At 40.3% G+C, this 17,202-nt stretch overlaps 1 protein-coding gene across 1 annotated transcript in view; it reads right to left on the reverse strand.

The window, feature by feature from the left end:
* GNA14 (G protein subunit alpha 14) overlaps positions 1-17,202 on the reverse strand; it is a 184,486-nt gene that overhangs the window by 76,327 nt on the left and 90,957 nt on the right. The window lies entirely within an intron of this gene.

The following is a 17,202-nucleotide window of genomic DNA, read 5'->3' on the forward strand; positions in this document are numbered from 1 at the left end:
GGCCATGTTATCCAAGTGATCAAAGCTTAGCATCAACAACAGTGGGACAAACTGGCATTAAGTGGCTGTTAAAGTGCCCAATGGGGAGGACACATCACCACATAGCATTCTTTATTTTCTAATAACAATTTTATTGAGATACAATTCACATAGCATACACATATCATTTACAACTTAAAGTGCACAATTCAATAGTAATTTTTTTAGTATATGCACAGAACTGTGCATCCATCACTACAATTTTTAGAATACTTTAACCACCCCCCAAAGAAACCATACACCCATTAGCAGTCACTCTCCATTTCCCCCCTATTCCCCCACCCATGGATAACCACAAATCTCTCTCTCTCTCTGGATTTGCCTATTCTGGAAATTTCATATGAATGGATTTCTATAAAATGTGGCTTTTTGTGACTGGCTTCTTTCATATAGCATCATGTTTTCATGCTTATTGTAGCACACATCAGTACTTCATTCCTTTCTATTGCCAAATAATATTCTGTTATATGGATATGCCACATTTTATTTATCCATTCATTTGTGTCGTCTCTCCCTTTTTTCTCTATTATGAATAATGCTGCTATGAACATATATTTACAGGTCTTTGTGTGAACATATGTTTTCAATTCTCTTGGGTGTATATACCTAAGAGAGGAATTGTTAGGTGATATGAAACTCTGTTTTAACCTTTTGAGGAGCTCCCTGACTCTCTTCCAAGGTGGCTGTACCATTTTACAGCCAAAATGTTTAAACCTAATAAGACAACAAAAATACAAATCCTGACTGTGGAATATTCTATAAGACAACTGGTCTAGACCCTTTAAACTCTCAGTGTCACTCAAGACAAAAATTTAAAGGTAGGGGGATGCTGTAATTTAAAGGAGAATAAGGATGATGGCTAAATGTAATGTTTGATTCCTTCCTGGATTAAGAAAGAGAGGCTATAAAGGACAGATTGGGGGCACATGGAGACATTTGAATATGCATTTTACATTGTATAATATTAAAGCTACAAAGTGAACTTCCCTGGGTGTGTTAATGTGATGCGATTGCGGTTATACAGGAGAATGCCCTGGTTCTGAGGAGACTCTGGTTGAAGTATTTAAGGGTGATATGTCGATGCCTGCAGCTGACTTTTACTTACATAAAGTAAGTGTGTGTGTGTGTGTGCTTGTGTGTGTGTTTGTGTATACATGTGGGAAAAAAGTAGAGAGAGGGAGGGAAAGAAAGAGGGAGGAAGGGAGGGAAAGAAAAAGGGAAAGTATCACAAAATATTAACAACTGGCAGTGAGTGTTCATTGTGCTATTCTTTCAACATTTTTCTAGTTGTGAAATCTTTTAAAAATTTCAGAGAAAACGTTATTTGAAAAGTACAAAATAAAATAATGCCCCAATCTATATAGAGCATGAACTGAAAAATAAAGAGAGAGAGTGCTTTTCAGACATCTCCTCAATGTATGATCTTCACTTCTGACAAGGTGATGTTTCAAACCTCAGAACCTCACTTGAAGCCTCATGTTTAGATCCCTGCTAGACTGACATGAAACAGAACCCTACTGAGATTCTTCCAGTCCTTCTAACCTGCCTTGGGCACACCACTTAAACTCTTTAGACTTCAGTTCTCTAAACTCTCAAGAAATAGAAAAGATCTGGGTTGACCTAGAGGATACTTGACCATTCTTTCAAGCTCTGAAATTCTCTGACTCTATAATCATACCTCTTGAGTAGGATTCAGGATCAATCTCCCTTTGAATATATTCTCATTGGGTTGACATTTTAGGGCTTTTGCTTCACCAGAACTTCAGATGAAATGAGCACTTTATTTTAATATTAACCAAGAAAGTTTAATCACATTTAAACAGATGAGCCTGAACATAGTAAGAATATCCCTCGGCCCTTATGCCAAAGCACACTGTTCTCACATGGGTCCTGTTGCACATTTAGGTTCGGTTCCCAGTTGATGGCCTCTGGGCATCTCACCAAGGAGTGAGTCTCCACGACCCAAGATGCCCCTGGGACAGCCAGGCAGACAGAGATGGAATGTTCCCTTTGGCCTTTTCTATATCAGGATCCTAGGATATAATTAGGAGGTAGCTCTCAGAGAAGACAGAAGTTAAGTTGAAAAGTGTCCACAGAGAGAAGAGGGAGAGAACAGAGGAGACATCTTGTCTGGAGATGCTCTAGGGTTCAAAGATTACATGATAAGTGATGAAGCAGTCCAGCCCTTGGGGGATAGGGGAGACGGTCTCAGAACCAGCCAAAGTCAGCAAAGGGCCAAATTGTCTCCATATTAGTGGAGTTGAATCTCAAGCTCCAAGATCACAGGGCACTAGACATTTTCTTAATCTCAAAAAAAAGTTTATTTTTTAAGGCAGGAGAGAATAGAGCTTAAAAGAATCTTCCCAAGCTGACCATAACCTTTTGAAATCCCAGAATGTCCTCACTTTGCTATTCTCCAGTTCTAAGATGGATCCTCCATGCCTCTATCATTCAGAAATTTAAAGATCCGCCAGTCCAGTTCCCTCATTTTACAAACAAGAAAGCAGGTTTAAAGAGGCCAGTGACTTGTCCAAGTTATCCAGCTAATTAGCCACAAAGGCACAGTTTCTCTGCTTCTTTGCTCCCTAGAACAGACCTTACTCTTAGACCCCAAGAGTGGCAGTCAAAGTGTCCGTAAAGTTGCACAGAAAACAGATGATGCACATTCTCTGTATGGGTCCCATAAGCCAGCTCACTGAAGGTGCTGGGGAATCAGGGACCGCTCTTCACTGAGACAGAGAACTTGCACGTGCAGCAAGTGTGTGTACCTTTTGGGGGAGATGAGAGAGCTCATGTTCACAGCCCTCTTCTTTCTCCTCCAGTGATTTTTCCAACTGAATTAAACCGAGCTCATGAGCAGATCTGGAAGTCTGAATAGACTGGGGTAAAGCAAGTTAAAACACATAACTGCACTTGAGACATAATCCAGGGAGGATATCAAAGCCAAAATGAACCCCGTTTACGCCACTATCAGAATATATTCTTCAGATTTTATTTGATCTTTCCTGACTCTCTGGCACTGGTCCGAAGGTCATTGTTATGTTTTGATTGTTTCAATTTGCAAAATAAATTTGAAATCATCTCTGGCTTGTTTAGTTCTCTCATCTATAGAGAAATAAAATTTAAAAATATATTCTCCAGGCAACCATTTCAAATCCACTTAACAGAAAGCTCTCCAATCCTTAAACTTCATCCAACAGATGTACTAACATCCTGATATTTCTAGGTTTTTTTTAATTGCATGACCCCTTTGTATAAATACGGATAGAGATAAGACTGACAGTTGTGTAAGCTCGTTGGATTCCAGCCAGGGAACAAAGAATGAATGAGAGTGGCCAGGAATAGAGATTTCGAGACAGAGAACCCTCCTTTCACTTCCTTTACTGCTTTCATAATTAACTGTAAGTGATGACCTAGGACCTCCCACTGCACATGGCCTTATATGACCACAGAGAAGCTCGAAGCATAGAGGTGAACAGCCTTGGAAGGTGCCTGGGTTCAGCTTCCAGCTCTGACACACAACACCTGTGTGATCTTGGGGACATCATTTAACATCCATAAACCTCAGTTTCCAAATCTCTGAAGTGGGGGCAACTGACAGCACCTACACTGAAGAATTGCTTAGGATAAAAGGGTATATCTTCAATAAAACCTGGCACAGATTCACACTCATTTTAGTGTCCAGAAGTATATATAGTCCCCGCCCTTAGGGAGCTACCTAAGCACAGAAGAGAGGGCCTGTGACACATTCTATGACACTGGTGACACACCCACCACTCTCCACGTGGAGGTATATCAGCAGAGTAACACTCCCGGCTGCTGCCCCTTCCTCTCTTCTATGCTGTCAGAGGCCTGCCCCTGTGGGTGAGGCCTGGGCTCTCCCAGAGCTAATGATGACCTTATGGATCAGTCTATCACATTCTGCACTCAGTATTAGAAAGGTGACCTGCCTTAGTTATGAGCCACCTTCTCTATCCTTAGCTTTAGCAATAACAAACATGATACCTTGGTCATCATACACCTATTTCTTTGTCTTATTTCTCAATTACTTTAGAACTTGGTTGTTGAAGAGGGTTATTTACTGAGCTTCTCTTTTAGCTCATCAACAAGCCATTCTTCCTACAGCACCGTTTTTTTTTTTTTTTTTCCCTAGCCCTGTGGGATTCCAAAACAGCTGCCTGGTGGGTGATTCAGCTTGAAAAGAGCCATTACCACTGACCCAGCTCTCACAGGCGGAGTATGTTTGCAGTTCACCAAACACACCCCAAGGGCTGAACATGCCCAGTCCCAAGCTTCTTGCAATGAATTTTGAGCCCCATGACTCTGCAAGGCTTCTTTATCATCCTGCAACTCAGAAGCATTATCTCCCATTGTCCGATATTTCTCAGAAAAAGAAAAACATGGTCATATAGGCTCTCTGTTCTTTTTGCCCATTATCACAATCCCAGAGGTAAGGAGTGAAAAAATATATCATGTAAGAACAGCTCAGTCATCCTATGAGATTGTGGATTTCATCCCCTGGACAAAGCTCACAGGTAGCTATGGATTCATGATATCTTCACACCAGGCTATAATGTCACTTCACTAACAATTATTGAGCCCAAAGGGATGTAGAGATCCCAGGACACGATTCCCAATCTCAAAGAACTCCTAGACTAAAGTGGAAGAGGTGCATAAATAATTTTAATGCAAGGTGTTATGGGTACACTGGAAAGAGTGCCTCACCCCAGGGAGGATGGAAGGAGGAGGGTGTTAAAGAAAGTTTGCTACGGCATTGGATACCTTATTCAAGATGAATAGACCAAGTTAGCTATTTATGAGTGCAGAGGAAATGGGTGTCGGGATGTGTCAACAAATGAAGAGCATAAGCAAACAGGAGCATGGGATGAGCTGGAAAATCCAATCCATCAGGGAGAGCAGATGAGGCTGGAGGGTTTGTCAGAGACAAGGTCAGGAGAGGCCAGAATGTGGTCCTAAGATCACCTGTGAGGGCTCCCAAAAACTCGGATTCCTTTGCCCCAGAAATTGGTTCTTCAGTGAACAGCTTTTGGAAAACTGGCCTGCGTGCATCTCAGTGCAGGAGCTACAAAGGTGTGTGAAAGCAGACGTGTCCTTGGCCTTTATGGAGCTTCCATTCTAGCGGAGGCCAAGAAAGACTTGGCTAGACAAAGAGAGCAAGGGAAAGCAGAGAAGAGCATGTGCAAAGTCCCGGACTTGAAGGAGCATCCCAAATACTGGGGCCAAGAGAGAGGAGGTGACTGTGCTTGGAGCTGAAGGAGCGAACGGAAGAACGGCCGAGACACTGATGCCAAAGCCAGCATGCTTGTTAAAAACAAATAAAAAAAGAAGAAAAAAAGCCTGTCTGGTCTATATTATTGGATGGGTATGTTTTGTTTTTAATGCCAAAACTATGATGTAACAACTTGAGATTTCTGATACTGTCCACCTGGAAGTCAAAAGGCAGAGTTTTGTGGGTTTTTTTGGTACCACCTTTCTCTGAGAGCCTTTGAGGAGCTCAGAGTGAGCTGGGACAGACAGCCCTATAACGGCCTCCACCGCAGGAGAGAGCAGCACTCAGAAAGGCACGTGGCATGCACCCTGGGAGGGCTGTGGAGAGTCACTGTGAGGACACGGGGGCCACCGGGAGACCTTCACTCAGGGGACCCTGCTTCAAGGGAAAGCCAGGCAACATTAGATTCTTAAAGTCCTAGGACTCCAGACTGGTTGTCCATTTTAATTCCTCTTGGGCCCAGCTTTTCATCTAGAGAACACTTTTAGCTTGTACCATTCACTTTATCCATAAAACAAACACACATCAAGTGCCTACTATCACTATGGGTTGAGTTTTCATCTCTAAGTTTCCTAGGTGGCAATGACTGTTAGGCATTATCAGCCATTCACATTAACCACTGGTGGCAGAAATACCACCCATCTGGAAGCAGGGATGCAGAACTATCATAAGCAGATTTTCATACCCAAATCAAAGGAGGACTTGACTTTGCAGTAGAGGGAGGCGTGGTTTATCACCTTTACTGACAGTGAGAAGGGTCATCTCTGGCCAAACAGAAAAAAATTAAAATGAACCACTCTAACTACAACGGTGATGACTTGTCCCTGGTAGATAAGAAAGTGGAGAGCATGGCTTCCCTTGAAACAAAGCCCAGTTCCTGCGTTAGACTCAGATGTGCACAGCCAGAGCCACCAACTGCCTGGGCCAGCCTGGACATTTCTCTTTGAGGGAGGGAGAGAAGAAATCAGAAATCGCATCATTTTACCAACTACAAATTGGCACTTGCCATCTACCTCTACAAGGATTGAATCGTGAGCTGCTGCAGCTGCTGACCTTCAACACCCCTGAAAGGAGTTCAGGGCAGGGATCAGGAATGAGGCACTTTGTGCTGTGGGAAAAACTGGCAGAACAGGTCTTCAGATAGTTAAATATTTTCAGCAGATTTTATGAGCCCAATTCTTGCATCTCCTCATATCTAGAAAAGCACTATAATCCTTCATGATGACGTCTGCTCCTTGTGACTAGCAGCATCCTTCTGCAAAAAATGTGTGCTTGATTGCATGTATTCCCCCTTCACCACAATCACATATATATTGACCTTTCCCCCTGCCTCTTTGGAGCAGCTTCTCAGAGCTATCTGAAATGCTGTCTTCTGGGCTATAGTCCTCAATTTGCCCCCAATACAATTTAACTCACAGCTCTCATGTTGTGCTTTTTTTTTTTTTTTTCAGTTGACAATTAAAGAAAGATTCTTCTCCAATCCTTTAACCTTGTCATTTAAAAAAATTTTAAGGAAATCAAGCAACTTGAAAGACACTGCATGAATTCTGCCTCATTTTTCTGTCCTTCTGACACAAGATTTCTGTGAGGGATGTTCTTGTCCACAGATGCCTGTTCTCATGGTGAAATGTGAGAGGAGATGCAGGAGATGCAGATGCCAGCATCTGCAGGAAGGAGGACCACTCATTCATTCATTCATTCATTCATTCATCCGATTCATTCTTTTGAAACCTAAAAATTGGTATTATCCTCAGGAAGGGGGCAAGGACACATCTGCATATTCTGGAACATGGATTACTCACTGTGAGTCTGATATATGTGTCTTTCTGTTTCTTATTCTGGTACTTTCTACTGTGTCTGAAAAGAACTCCTGGATTATATGAAATAAAATAGCCTATGTTGACATACTATATGTAACACTGTACTGGGTGTAGTGTATTTTAATGAAGAAGTTGATAAGACAAAGTGACAAAAAATAAAATTTTGCTGAAAAAAGAAACCTGTTTAGGACACAGTAAAAAATAATTTTTTGCTTCTGAAGGTAGGTTACTCACATGTTTAAATTTTGTAATATCACAGGGAGCCAACACAGCCCTCACTTAAGGAAGGAAATCAAAGACTAAGAGCGTTGGTGATCGGCCCAAGGCTATTGAGGATGTAAATGACAGACAGGCCAGGAATTCAATTTTATGTCAGCCACTGTCTCATTCTACTACACCAAGAACTAACTTGAACTTGGAAAGAAAGACTTTCTTGTAATTACTAACGTTGTTAGGGCTCTACATATGGACTGATGCAAATCATGATGATCATGCATGATAGTAATGATACATGCATGATAATAATGATAAATGATGATTAAACCACACAGTGAAGCCTCCACACAGTTCAATAGGAAAGACATTCCATGTCAACACAAAGCAAAGATACAACAGAAGGGGGAAGAGTTTGGGGTCTTGGGGAGCATTGGTGGCCACTGGTCGATCATGATGGCCTCCCACAAATGCCATCATTCAACCACTGGAGCTCTCGGTGTAAATGAAAGGGAGAGAACTTTGAGGCACCTAAAATACAGTTATTCCCATCATCCTCAACCTTTTTGCAACTAGCTCCATCTTAACTATTTAAATGATTAAAAGACTAGATTAGTTGTGACTTTAAAAAAAAGAGAATCTAGAAAAATTAGTAAACTTTCTATTCTTTATATACTCACACAGAAAAGCAAACAATTTTCTAACCAGATTTCATAAATGGACAACTTAAATGTGCCCATATCTTTACTTCTAATTACAGATTTAAAAATGCCAAAATATTTAAAATTTAATTTAGGGAAGATACAAAGCAATAGTAGCAATGTGAAAGCTATTTTATGTTACTTTAGATAATATTTAATTAAACCTGACAGAGTTTTAAGGGTCAGAAATCAAGGTGAATAGAAGGCCAGAAATAAACCCACACACCTATGGTCATTCTACAACAAAGGAGGCAAGAACATGTAATGGAGAAAAGACAGTCTCTTGAATAAGTGGTGCTGGGAAAACTGGATAGCTACATGTAAAAAAAAAAAAAAAAAAAGAAATTGGAACACTCTCTAACACCAACACAAAAATAAACTCAAAATGGATTAAAGACCTAAGTGTAAGGCCGGACACTATAAAACTCTTAGAGGAAAACATAAGCAGAACACTCTTTGACATAAATCGCAGCAGTGTCTTTTTGGATCCACTTCCTAGAGGAATGAAAATAAAAACAAAAATAAACAAATGGGACCTAATTAAAATTAAGAGCTTTTGCACAGCAAAGGACACCATAAACAAACTGAAAAGCTAACGCACAGAATGGAAGAAAATATTTGCAAACTATGTGACCAACAAGGGATTTATCTCCAAAATATACAAACAGCTCATGCAGCTCAACAGCAAAAAACAAACAAAAAAAAATCAAAACTGGACCGAAGACCTTACTAGACATTTCTCCAAAGAAGACATAGATGGCCAAAAAGCACATGAAAAGATGCTCAACATCACTAATTATTAGAGAAATGAAAATCAAAACTACAACGAGGTATCACCTCACACGGGTCAGGATGGCCATCATCAAAAAGTCTACAAACAATAAATGCTGGAAAGGGTGTGGAGAAAAGGGAACCCTCCTATGCTGTTGGTGGGAATGTAAATTGGTACAGCCACTATGGAGAACAGTATGAAGGTTCCTTAAAAAACTAAAAACAGAACTACCATATGACCCAGCAATCCCACTCCTAGGCATATACCCGGAGAAAGCCATGATTTGAAAAGATATATGCACCCCAATGTTCACTGCAGTATAACAGCCAGGACACGGAAGCAAACTAAATGTCCATCGACAGAGGAATGGATAAAGATGTGGTACATATATACAATGGAACATTACTTAGCCTTAAAAAAGAACAAAATAATGCCATTTGCAGCAACATGGATGGACCTAGAGATTGTCATACTGAGTAAAGTAAGTCAGACAGAGAAAGACAAATAACGTGATATCGCTTATATGTGGAATCTAAAAAAGGGTACAAAGGAACTTATTTACAAAACAGAAACAGACTCATAGACTTAGAAACAAACTTACGGTAACCAAAGATGAAAGGTGTAGGGGAGGGATAAATTAGGAGGTTGGGATGAAAATAGACACACTACTATATATAAAGTAAATAATCAACAAGAACCTACTGTATAGCACAGGGAACTCTACTTGATACTCTATAATAACCTATATGGAAAAAGAAATAGGTATATGTATCTATTTCATATAGATATATGAAAAAGAATAGATATAGGTATATGCATAACTGAATAACTTTAATGTATACCTGAAACCAACACAACATCGTAAATCCTCCAAATATAAAATTAAAATTAAAAAGAAAAAGAAATCACGGTGAAGTACACAAGATGCAATGTCTCAAAGCTCCCTGGAAACATCTGAGCTTCCAAAAAGAAGAGTCAATGAAAATTTAAAAAGCCAACTGTTCTGGTTTCTAATGTATATGGTTTTAACTCTGAAGGTGGGTTGACTGGTGAATACGCCCACTCACTCCCACCCACACATGCACGCAGACACACATACACAAACCTTTTAACTATTTGTTTCTGTTGGATTAGTTACTGTATCCCATTTGAGCTCCCACCTGAATAAAAAAAAAAGTTCTTAATAGGGGATGCTCTCTAGAATGCTTTGCCTAGGATAATACTGCAGAGTTTATTATAACCAGTTAATAAGAAGATCTACCTCGCAATTCAATGAAACCAGGTGAACTGATGATTCTCTTGGCAGGACTCCAAAACAAACCTGTGGATTAATTTACCTCTTGGCACATGTTTATGGCATTCATGCATCAGTGAAGAAACTGGGTGACAAGAAAAGGCAGGGCTGAGAAGACAGTAGCATTAACACACCTGTTACCTCTCTACCATCAGAAAATGAGACTGCGGCTCTGCCATGAAGAGAAAGCAAATTGTGAAGGACTTTGGATCTAACAAGAATTTTCATGGATAAACAACAATGTCCTACTGCATAACACAGGGAACTGTATTCAGTATCCTGTGATAAATCATAATGGAAAAGAATATGAAAAAGTATATATATATATTAGGTGGGCCAAAAAGTTTGTTCGGTTTTAAGTAGACATTTTTCATTTTCACAAAGAACTTTATTGAACAATGTATGCACTAACTGAATGAACTTTGGGGCCCACCTAATATATATATATATATATATATATATATATATATATATAAAACTGAGTCACTTTGCTGCACAGCAGAAATTAAACACAACGTTGCAAATCAACTGTATTTCAATAAGACTTTTTTTAAAAAGAATTTTGCTAGCATCACCGACCATGATTCTAACTTTTGTTAAAGAGTTTTGAATTGTGAGGGTATTTCACATGTTCCCCTTTGTATTTTAAGATAGCAACAAAGTTGCATGCAATTTAAGACTCAAGGAAAATACTTCACGTTAGATGGATGGATAGGTGTTCAAATAGCCTGATGGTCACACTAGTTCCTGGTATATAACTTGGTGAGATTTTCCCTTTTTTTTCTTTTTTTTCTTTTTTTTTTTTTTTGCGGTACGCAGGCCTCTCACTGCTGTGGCCTCTCCCGTTGCGGAGCACAGGCTCCGGACGCGCAGGCTCAGTAGCCATGGCTCACGGGCCTAGCCGCTCCGCGGCATGTGGGATCTTCCCGCACCGGGATACGAACCTTTGTCCCATGCATCGGCAGGCAGACTCTCAACCACTGCACCACCAGGGAAGCCCAAGATTTTCCCTTTTTAAAAGCATTTCTTTGCACGTGGTAGGTTCATACCTAGTCGTGAGGTAAGGGAAGAAAGTAACATTTCAATGGTCAAATCAATCTCACCCCTAGCCCCAAACCTTTCTCATCTTCCAATGTGTGCGTAGTGGCTGGTCAGATTTACTTGTAACGGTGATTAAGGAGAAAACCAGTTCTTTCTCATTTTTATCCTATTCTTTCCCATTTTCCAAACTCCTACATTTCAAGCTGTGATTGAGCAACTTTCACACTGAAGTCAACATTGATTAATCAGAGAACTATTAGCATAAATGGAAAAACTCCAGCCTAGGATTTTGATGGAGAATTTGTTGTTGTTATGACACTGGCTAGGACTCCAAGTTCTTAGTGAGGAGAAAAATGTACCACACGATTTTTAATATCCAATAGGACATGGGAAGAAAGAGCCTGAGTTCAACATGTGCCAGAGAACCAGTGACCCTGGGCTAAAGCCAAAGTCTGAACATTGGCCTCCCTGTTCCCAGAGGCTCATGCAGAATATGACTTTTCAAATTGGATCAGGAAGTAGTACTGAAAAGTATATTTAAACAGATGTTTTTAAAATTAGAAAATAAGGGGGTCTTAACATATGTCAAACCCTGAGAAGCTCTTCTGAAAAGAGCCACATAAATTGACCATTTTCACTCAACTGTGCTTGATTTCCTCACATGCATCCTTAACAGACCCTTCTAGAACTTCAGCCTCTTACTTTCTGAAAATGAAAAGTTAAGCTGGAAGAGTTAAATATACACAGATATGAGACATGATCAAAGCTCTTTTTGGTGCTAGAAAATGTCTTCTCTTGCATTCCTAACCTGCAAATACCTGACTTTATTGCTTAAATGTGAAGTTGGATATTTGATGTTTAAGTTTTATACCTAGTGAATTACCATCTCAATAAATAAAAATTTCTATTAATGATGAGTAAAAATATGTAACTACGTAATTTCCTAATATAATGTCTCTATTTACAAAATGAAATTGTAAGGTATTTTTATTACAAACAATATCTATACCCTGAGCATGTTATCAATATAACCTGCATCCATGATTCTTTACGAATCAAAAAGAAACGACAACTTCAGTGTAGCAACAGTGGGAAAAGGAGGCTGAGAAGGCCCCGTAATGTGAACTCCAGAGAATGAAATGCAGCTCCTTCTTCCTCCCTGACCCCCACCCCATCCCTGGAAGCTCTTGTCGTGATGCTGTGCTAGGCTCCTGCAAGACTCAAAGGAAAAAAACACAGAATCTGCCCTGAATTCAAACATGTCACCTGGAGATGCTGTCACGGCTACCATCACCTCATCTCACTAAGGCCTCCCCGCCCCCGGTACTGCTGAACTAAACAAACATCCTCAATGCTGGCCCCTCAATTTACCTTTGGATAAAGATTGATTAGGTCATCCCATGGAAGAGATTACCAGAAGTCTCCCTCTCCTCCATGGAAAGGCTCATCAGAAAGTAGAATCCGAACTGAACGCCTCCAGATAATCTTAAGATACATATAGCAGTGGCTCTCAAACTTGGCTGCCTAATCAGAATCACCTGGGAAGCTTCAAAAAGTCAATCCAAAAGCTCAGGCTGCGTGCCAAGAATATACTTAGGTCTGACTCGCCAGGGCTGGTACCCTGGGCAGCAGCAGAAAAGCCTCCCAAGAGCTTCCAATGTGCAGCCAGGACTGAGGACCATTGTTTTGCATGTTCCTGATATACCCAGCAGTCAGGAGAGGGGGGATCCTGCTCCAAGGGGCTGAAACTCAAGACACTACAGGGGACTGATGACAAAGACATCTGTGTACTACCTAAATGAAAGACCTGAAAAACTTGAAACAAAATCAGCAGAGACCTTGTGAGTCAATTAAACCCCCCAAATTCAGCCGTTCAAGAGCTGTAGGCGGCTACAGGGCCCAAGCCCACTGCCTCAAGTGTGACTTGGAATTCAGTAAAAGCTTCTCGCAGAAGAGAAAGATGCTATTTGAAGGAAATTTCAGACCTCACACTTCTAGAAACAGTGAATTCCAAATTAAGTACTTGAGGGGAATGGCAGGCAAGATACTCCTCTTACTGTTGAATTATTAACTCTCCTTTTTTAAGATGTTGTTTTTGTTTTTAGATGAGCCCTTGCCAATTAAATGTGTGTACATTATATGCAAATACGATGTGACCCCAGTGTGGTGAAGAGCTCCTGTAAGAAGGAGGGCAAATAAGAAGCTGGGGGTCAGCTACGGAAAGAACCTGTAGACCTTATACTTGTTTTCTAGACATCACTGAATATAGAAGCAAACATTTTTGAAAAGTTGGGCAGGGCTGTCCTTTGCCCTTGGGAAATTCTGTATGTAAATCATTCAAGCCAATTCTGCAGAACCTTTAAGGGGATAAGATTTCCTTTACCATAATACAGACCTAGAGTGAGAATTTCTCAAGTTGGAGACACTACAAACAGTAAAATATATGAAGATTTCCATGAAATCATCACCAGGAAACACAAGATATAAGCTTAATTCAAATTTAGTACTCCTGACACTGAGCAAACGCCTCTGTAGTATTTATTCAAGTAGTCATAAATTCTAATATGTGCTCATGACATTCTTGAGAGACATAAAAATTAAGGCTTATCAACAGTGAGTGAATACATGTGAATAATTTCTTTTAAGAAAAGTAGGCAATGTATAAGAAAATAATCTTCAAGGCTAAATGTTAATTGAAAAAACATGTTGGTTAGAACATGGTTGAAAACCTAACGCTACTAAATTTCTGATAAATTTCCTTTCAAAAACAGCCTGTCAAGTAATAGGCAAAGATTTGCAACCACCTGGCTGACCAATAATCTTGCTAACATTTAAAATAAAACCCTCTAAAATCACTCTTAATTCCCTTCTACAGACTTTTAAGAAAGTGTCTAGCTCTGAAAAAAATCAAATAATGGAATAAGAAGTGAGGGAAGGACTGAAAAGAAAAGCTAATTAGGTTTGTTCATCCCTGACTTAACTAGTCAATTGTTTTAAATGAAGCAATACTTTGTAAAGAAGACATGGGCTTCCCTAGTGGTGCAGTGGTTAAGAATCCACCTGCCAATGCAGAGAACACGGGTTTGAGCCCTGGTCCGGGAAGATCCCACATGCTGTGTAGAAACTAAGCCCATGCACCACAACTACTGAGCCTGTACTCTAGAGCCCACGAGCCACAACTACTGAGCCCATGTGCCACAACTACTGAAGCCCACGTGCCTAGAGGCCGTGCTCCACAATAAGAGAAGCCACTGCAACGAGAAGCCCACACGCTGCAACGGAGTAGCTCCTGCTCGCCGCAACTAGAGAAAGCCCGTGCGCAGCAATGAAGACCCAATGCAGCCAAAAATAAATAAAATAAATTTTTTTTAAAAAGAAGATATAGATCATGCTTAAGTAATTACTTAAACTCCTAGAGCACTAATCACTTTATCATTTTATGACCTAAGAAGGGTACTTTATTATAGTTTCACATTTGGAATCAGGACTAGCCCACAGAGAAAATTATTCAGAAAATAATAAAGAAGAAACCGATCAAAATAACCTAAACAATCAACAGAAGAAACAAGGAGTTCATTTTTGGCTTTTGAACTTGCCCCAATAATAACCTTCTATTTTCCAGTGCCATTTAATTTGTAAAGCACTTCCTTTTGCTCATGATGGCTTATGAATTAGACAGAGCATGTGCTGTCTGCATTTAACAGACAAGGAAATGCAAGACCGGAAAGGTTACACAGTTTCCCCTAGGACTGAGTCAGCAAACTCCAGACAATGGACTAAATCCACCTTTGGCCTTTTTTTGTTTGGCCTGTGAGTTAAGAATAATTTTCACATTTTGCAAACAGAGTTTATAAGCAAACCTCACTCATTCGTTTACGCATTACCCATGCCTGGTTTTCTACAACAGCAGAGCTGAGTAATTGCAACTGAGACTGTATAGCCCTCAAAGCCAAAAATATTTCCTCTCTGGCCCTTTATAGAAAAAGTTTGCTGACTCCTGCCTGAGACCCACAGGTGATCCATGAACAGAGCCCAGATTTGGGGGAACCAATCCAGTGATCTTTCTACTCAACCTTTTGCCTCTCTTTAAGCCATGTCACTATGTGGTTCATCCCTGGCATATGTTTGAGGGATAAGAGGATGTTTATGAAGCATGAATGCAGGCGCTTGAAGTAGAAAGAAGGAACTGAGAATGGAGCCAGAGACAGCAAATGAGGAGGAGACAGAGGTACTACTGACTCATTTCCTAGCTTCACAGGTGTGTGAAAGGAGAGGAATTCTGCTCTTGGTTGGACCATATCCAGAGTCTCACCCATACCTGATTTAGAGTATTTAAATGTTGAGACTGGGGACCGTTTGAGTTGATATTTAGATCAGATTTGAGACTTGGAGTTGATGCTGTTTTTAGGGTTAAATCTCTGGGGGATATTAGAATGGGGTGAATGTATTTTGCTTATAGGCTGGACATTCTTTGGGGGGTTGGGGCAGAGGGCAGACTGTACTGGGTTGAATAGTGTTGCCTTGAAATTCATGAAAACCCAAAATCTCAGGAAGTAACTTCATTGAGAAATAGGGTCTTTGTAGATATAATCAAGCTATGATGAGGTCATACTGGATTAGGATGGTCTCTAACCCAGTGACTGCTGTCCTCGTTGCAAGAGGGAGGTTTGGACACAGAGAGGAGAACACCATGTGAGCGCAGAGATACAGAGGAGAGAGCTCTGTGGGAAGACAGAATCAGGGACTGGATGGAAGCATCTACAAGCCAAAGGACACCAAGGATTGCCAGCAACCATCAGAAACCAGGAGAGCAGCATGGAACAGAGCCTCCCTCAGAGCCTCCAGGTGGAACCAAGCCCCTTGATTTCAGACTTCCAGCTTCAGAACTGTGAAGGAAGAAATCTCTGTTTTAAGCCACCAGTTGGAAGTGCTTTGTTATGGCAGCTGGAGGAAACTAATGCAGATTAGTGAGCAAGGGGACATGGCCTTGTGAGAAAGAATTCAGATCAAGAGATCACAAGAAAGTGCTACAATGTCAAACCCCATAAAACCTTTTTGTTTGAAATATAAACTCAGAATTCCTCTAGAAGACCTTGAGGGAAAACCAAACAAAAACCCAGGGACCTTGATTACTAAATCTGATCAGGTTTTTACAAACACATGTTGCCAAGATAAGCAGAACTGACTTATACTTGAGCCTTTTCTTCCCAATAGGCCTGTTTACAAACCTATCCCTAAATTCCAAGCTTTCCCCCGTCACCCCACTATGACTGGGAAAAAAAAATGCCTTTTACAAAGGAGGAAAATAGATTAACTAAAATTACCGCAAGGACGTTCCTGACATACCTCTTCTCTGAAATAATCCTAAATTTCCACAGATGACCTAATTTTTAAAATACTTTGTAAAGGGTGATTTTTTTTAAATTGCATGCATTCAAAAAGATATAATGTATATACTCAAAACCAATGTGTAAAGGAATCAGAGTCACTTGTAGAATCACCCAGTGGCTCAGGACACACCTCTCATATTACTTGGCATCAGATATACTAAAGACTAATTCCCACCACTAACACCCTCCCCCCTCCCGCCTGACACACATGCACACACACATTTTCAGCATAACACTGTTGAGGGTTGAAGCTGTTAGGCAAGCTATACTCCTTCATTTCCTCAAGACTGCAAGGAAATGGTGGTAAAGACACAAGGTTGCAGTCACACTGTAAAGGTACATCTAAAATTTAGTGCACGTTGAGTTTTCCTATGTAATCCAGTCACTGAGGATTAAAAAAAAATTAGATTGATTGCTCTGAAACTCTTTGTATAATGTACATGAACACAGATGCCACAAGTTCATGATAAAGTTGTCCCTGAGGTCCACACTTAAACCACTATTCTGGCATTTGAGCAGCTAAATTCTTTTTAATTGATCCAAAAGAGAATCAGACAGAATTTTTCTCTTTATCATCATGTCATGTTGTAACTTGGTATCAATTATTTTAAAGAAACTCTACCATTTAGATTCTTAATGAAC

Source organism: Kogia breviceps, chromosome 8 (assembly GCF_026419965.1).
Source record: "Kogia breviceps isolate mKogBre1 chromosome 8, mKogBre1 haplotype 1, whole genome shotgun sequence".
Lineage (NCBI taxonomy): Eukaryota > Metazoa > Chordata > Mammalia > Artiodactyla > Physeteridae > Kogia > Kogia breviceps.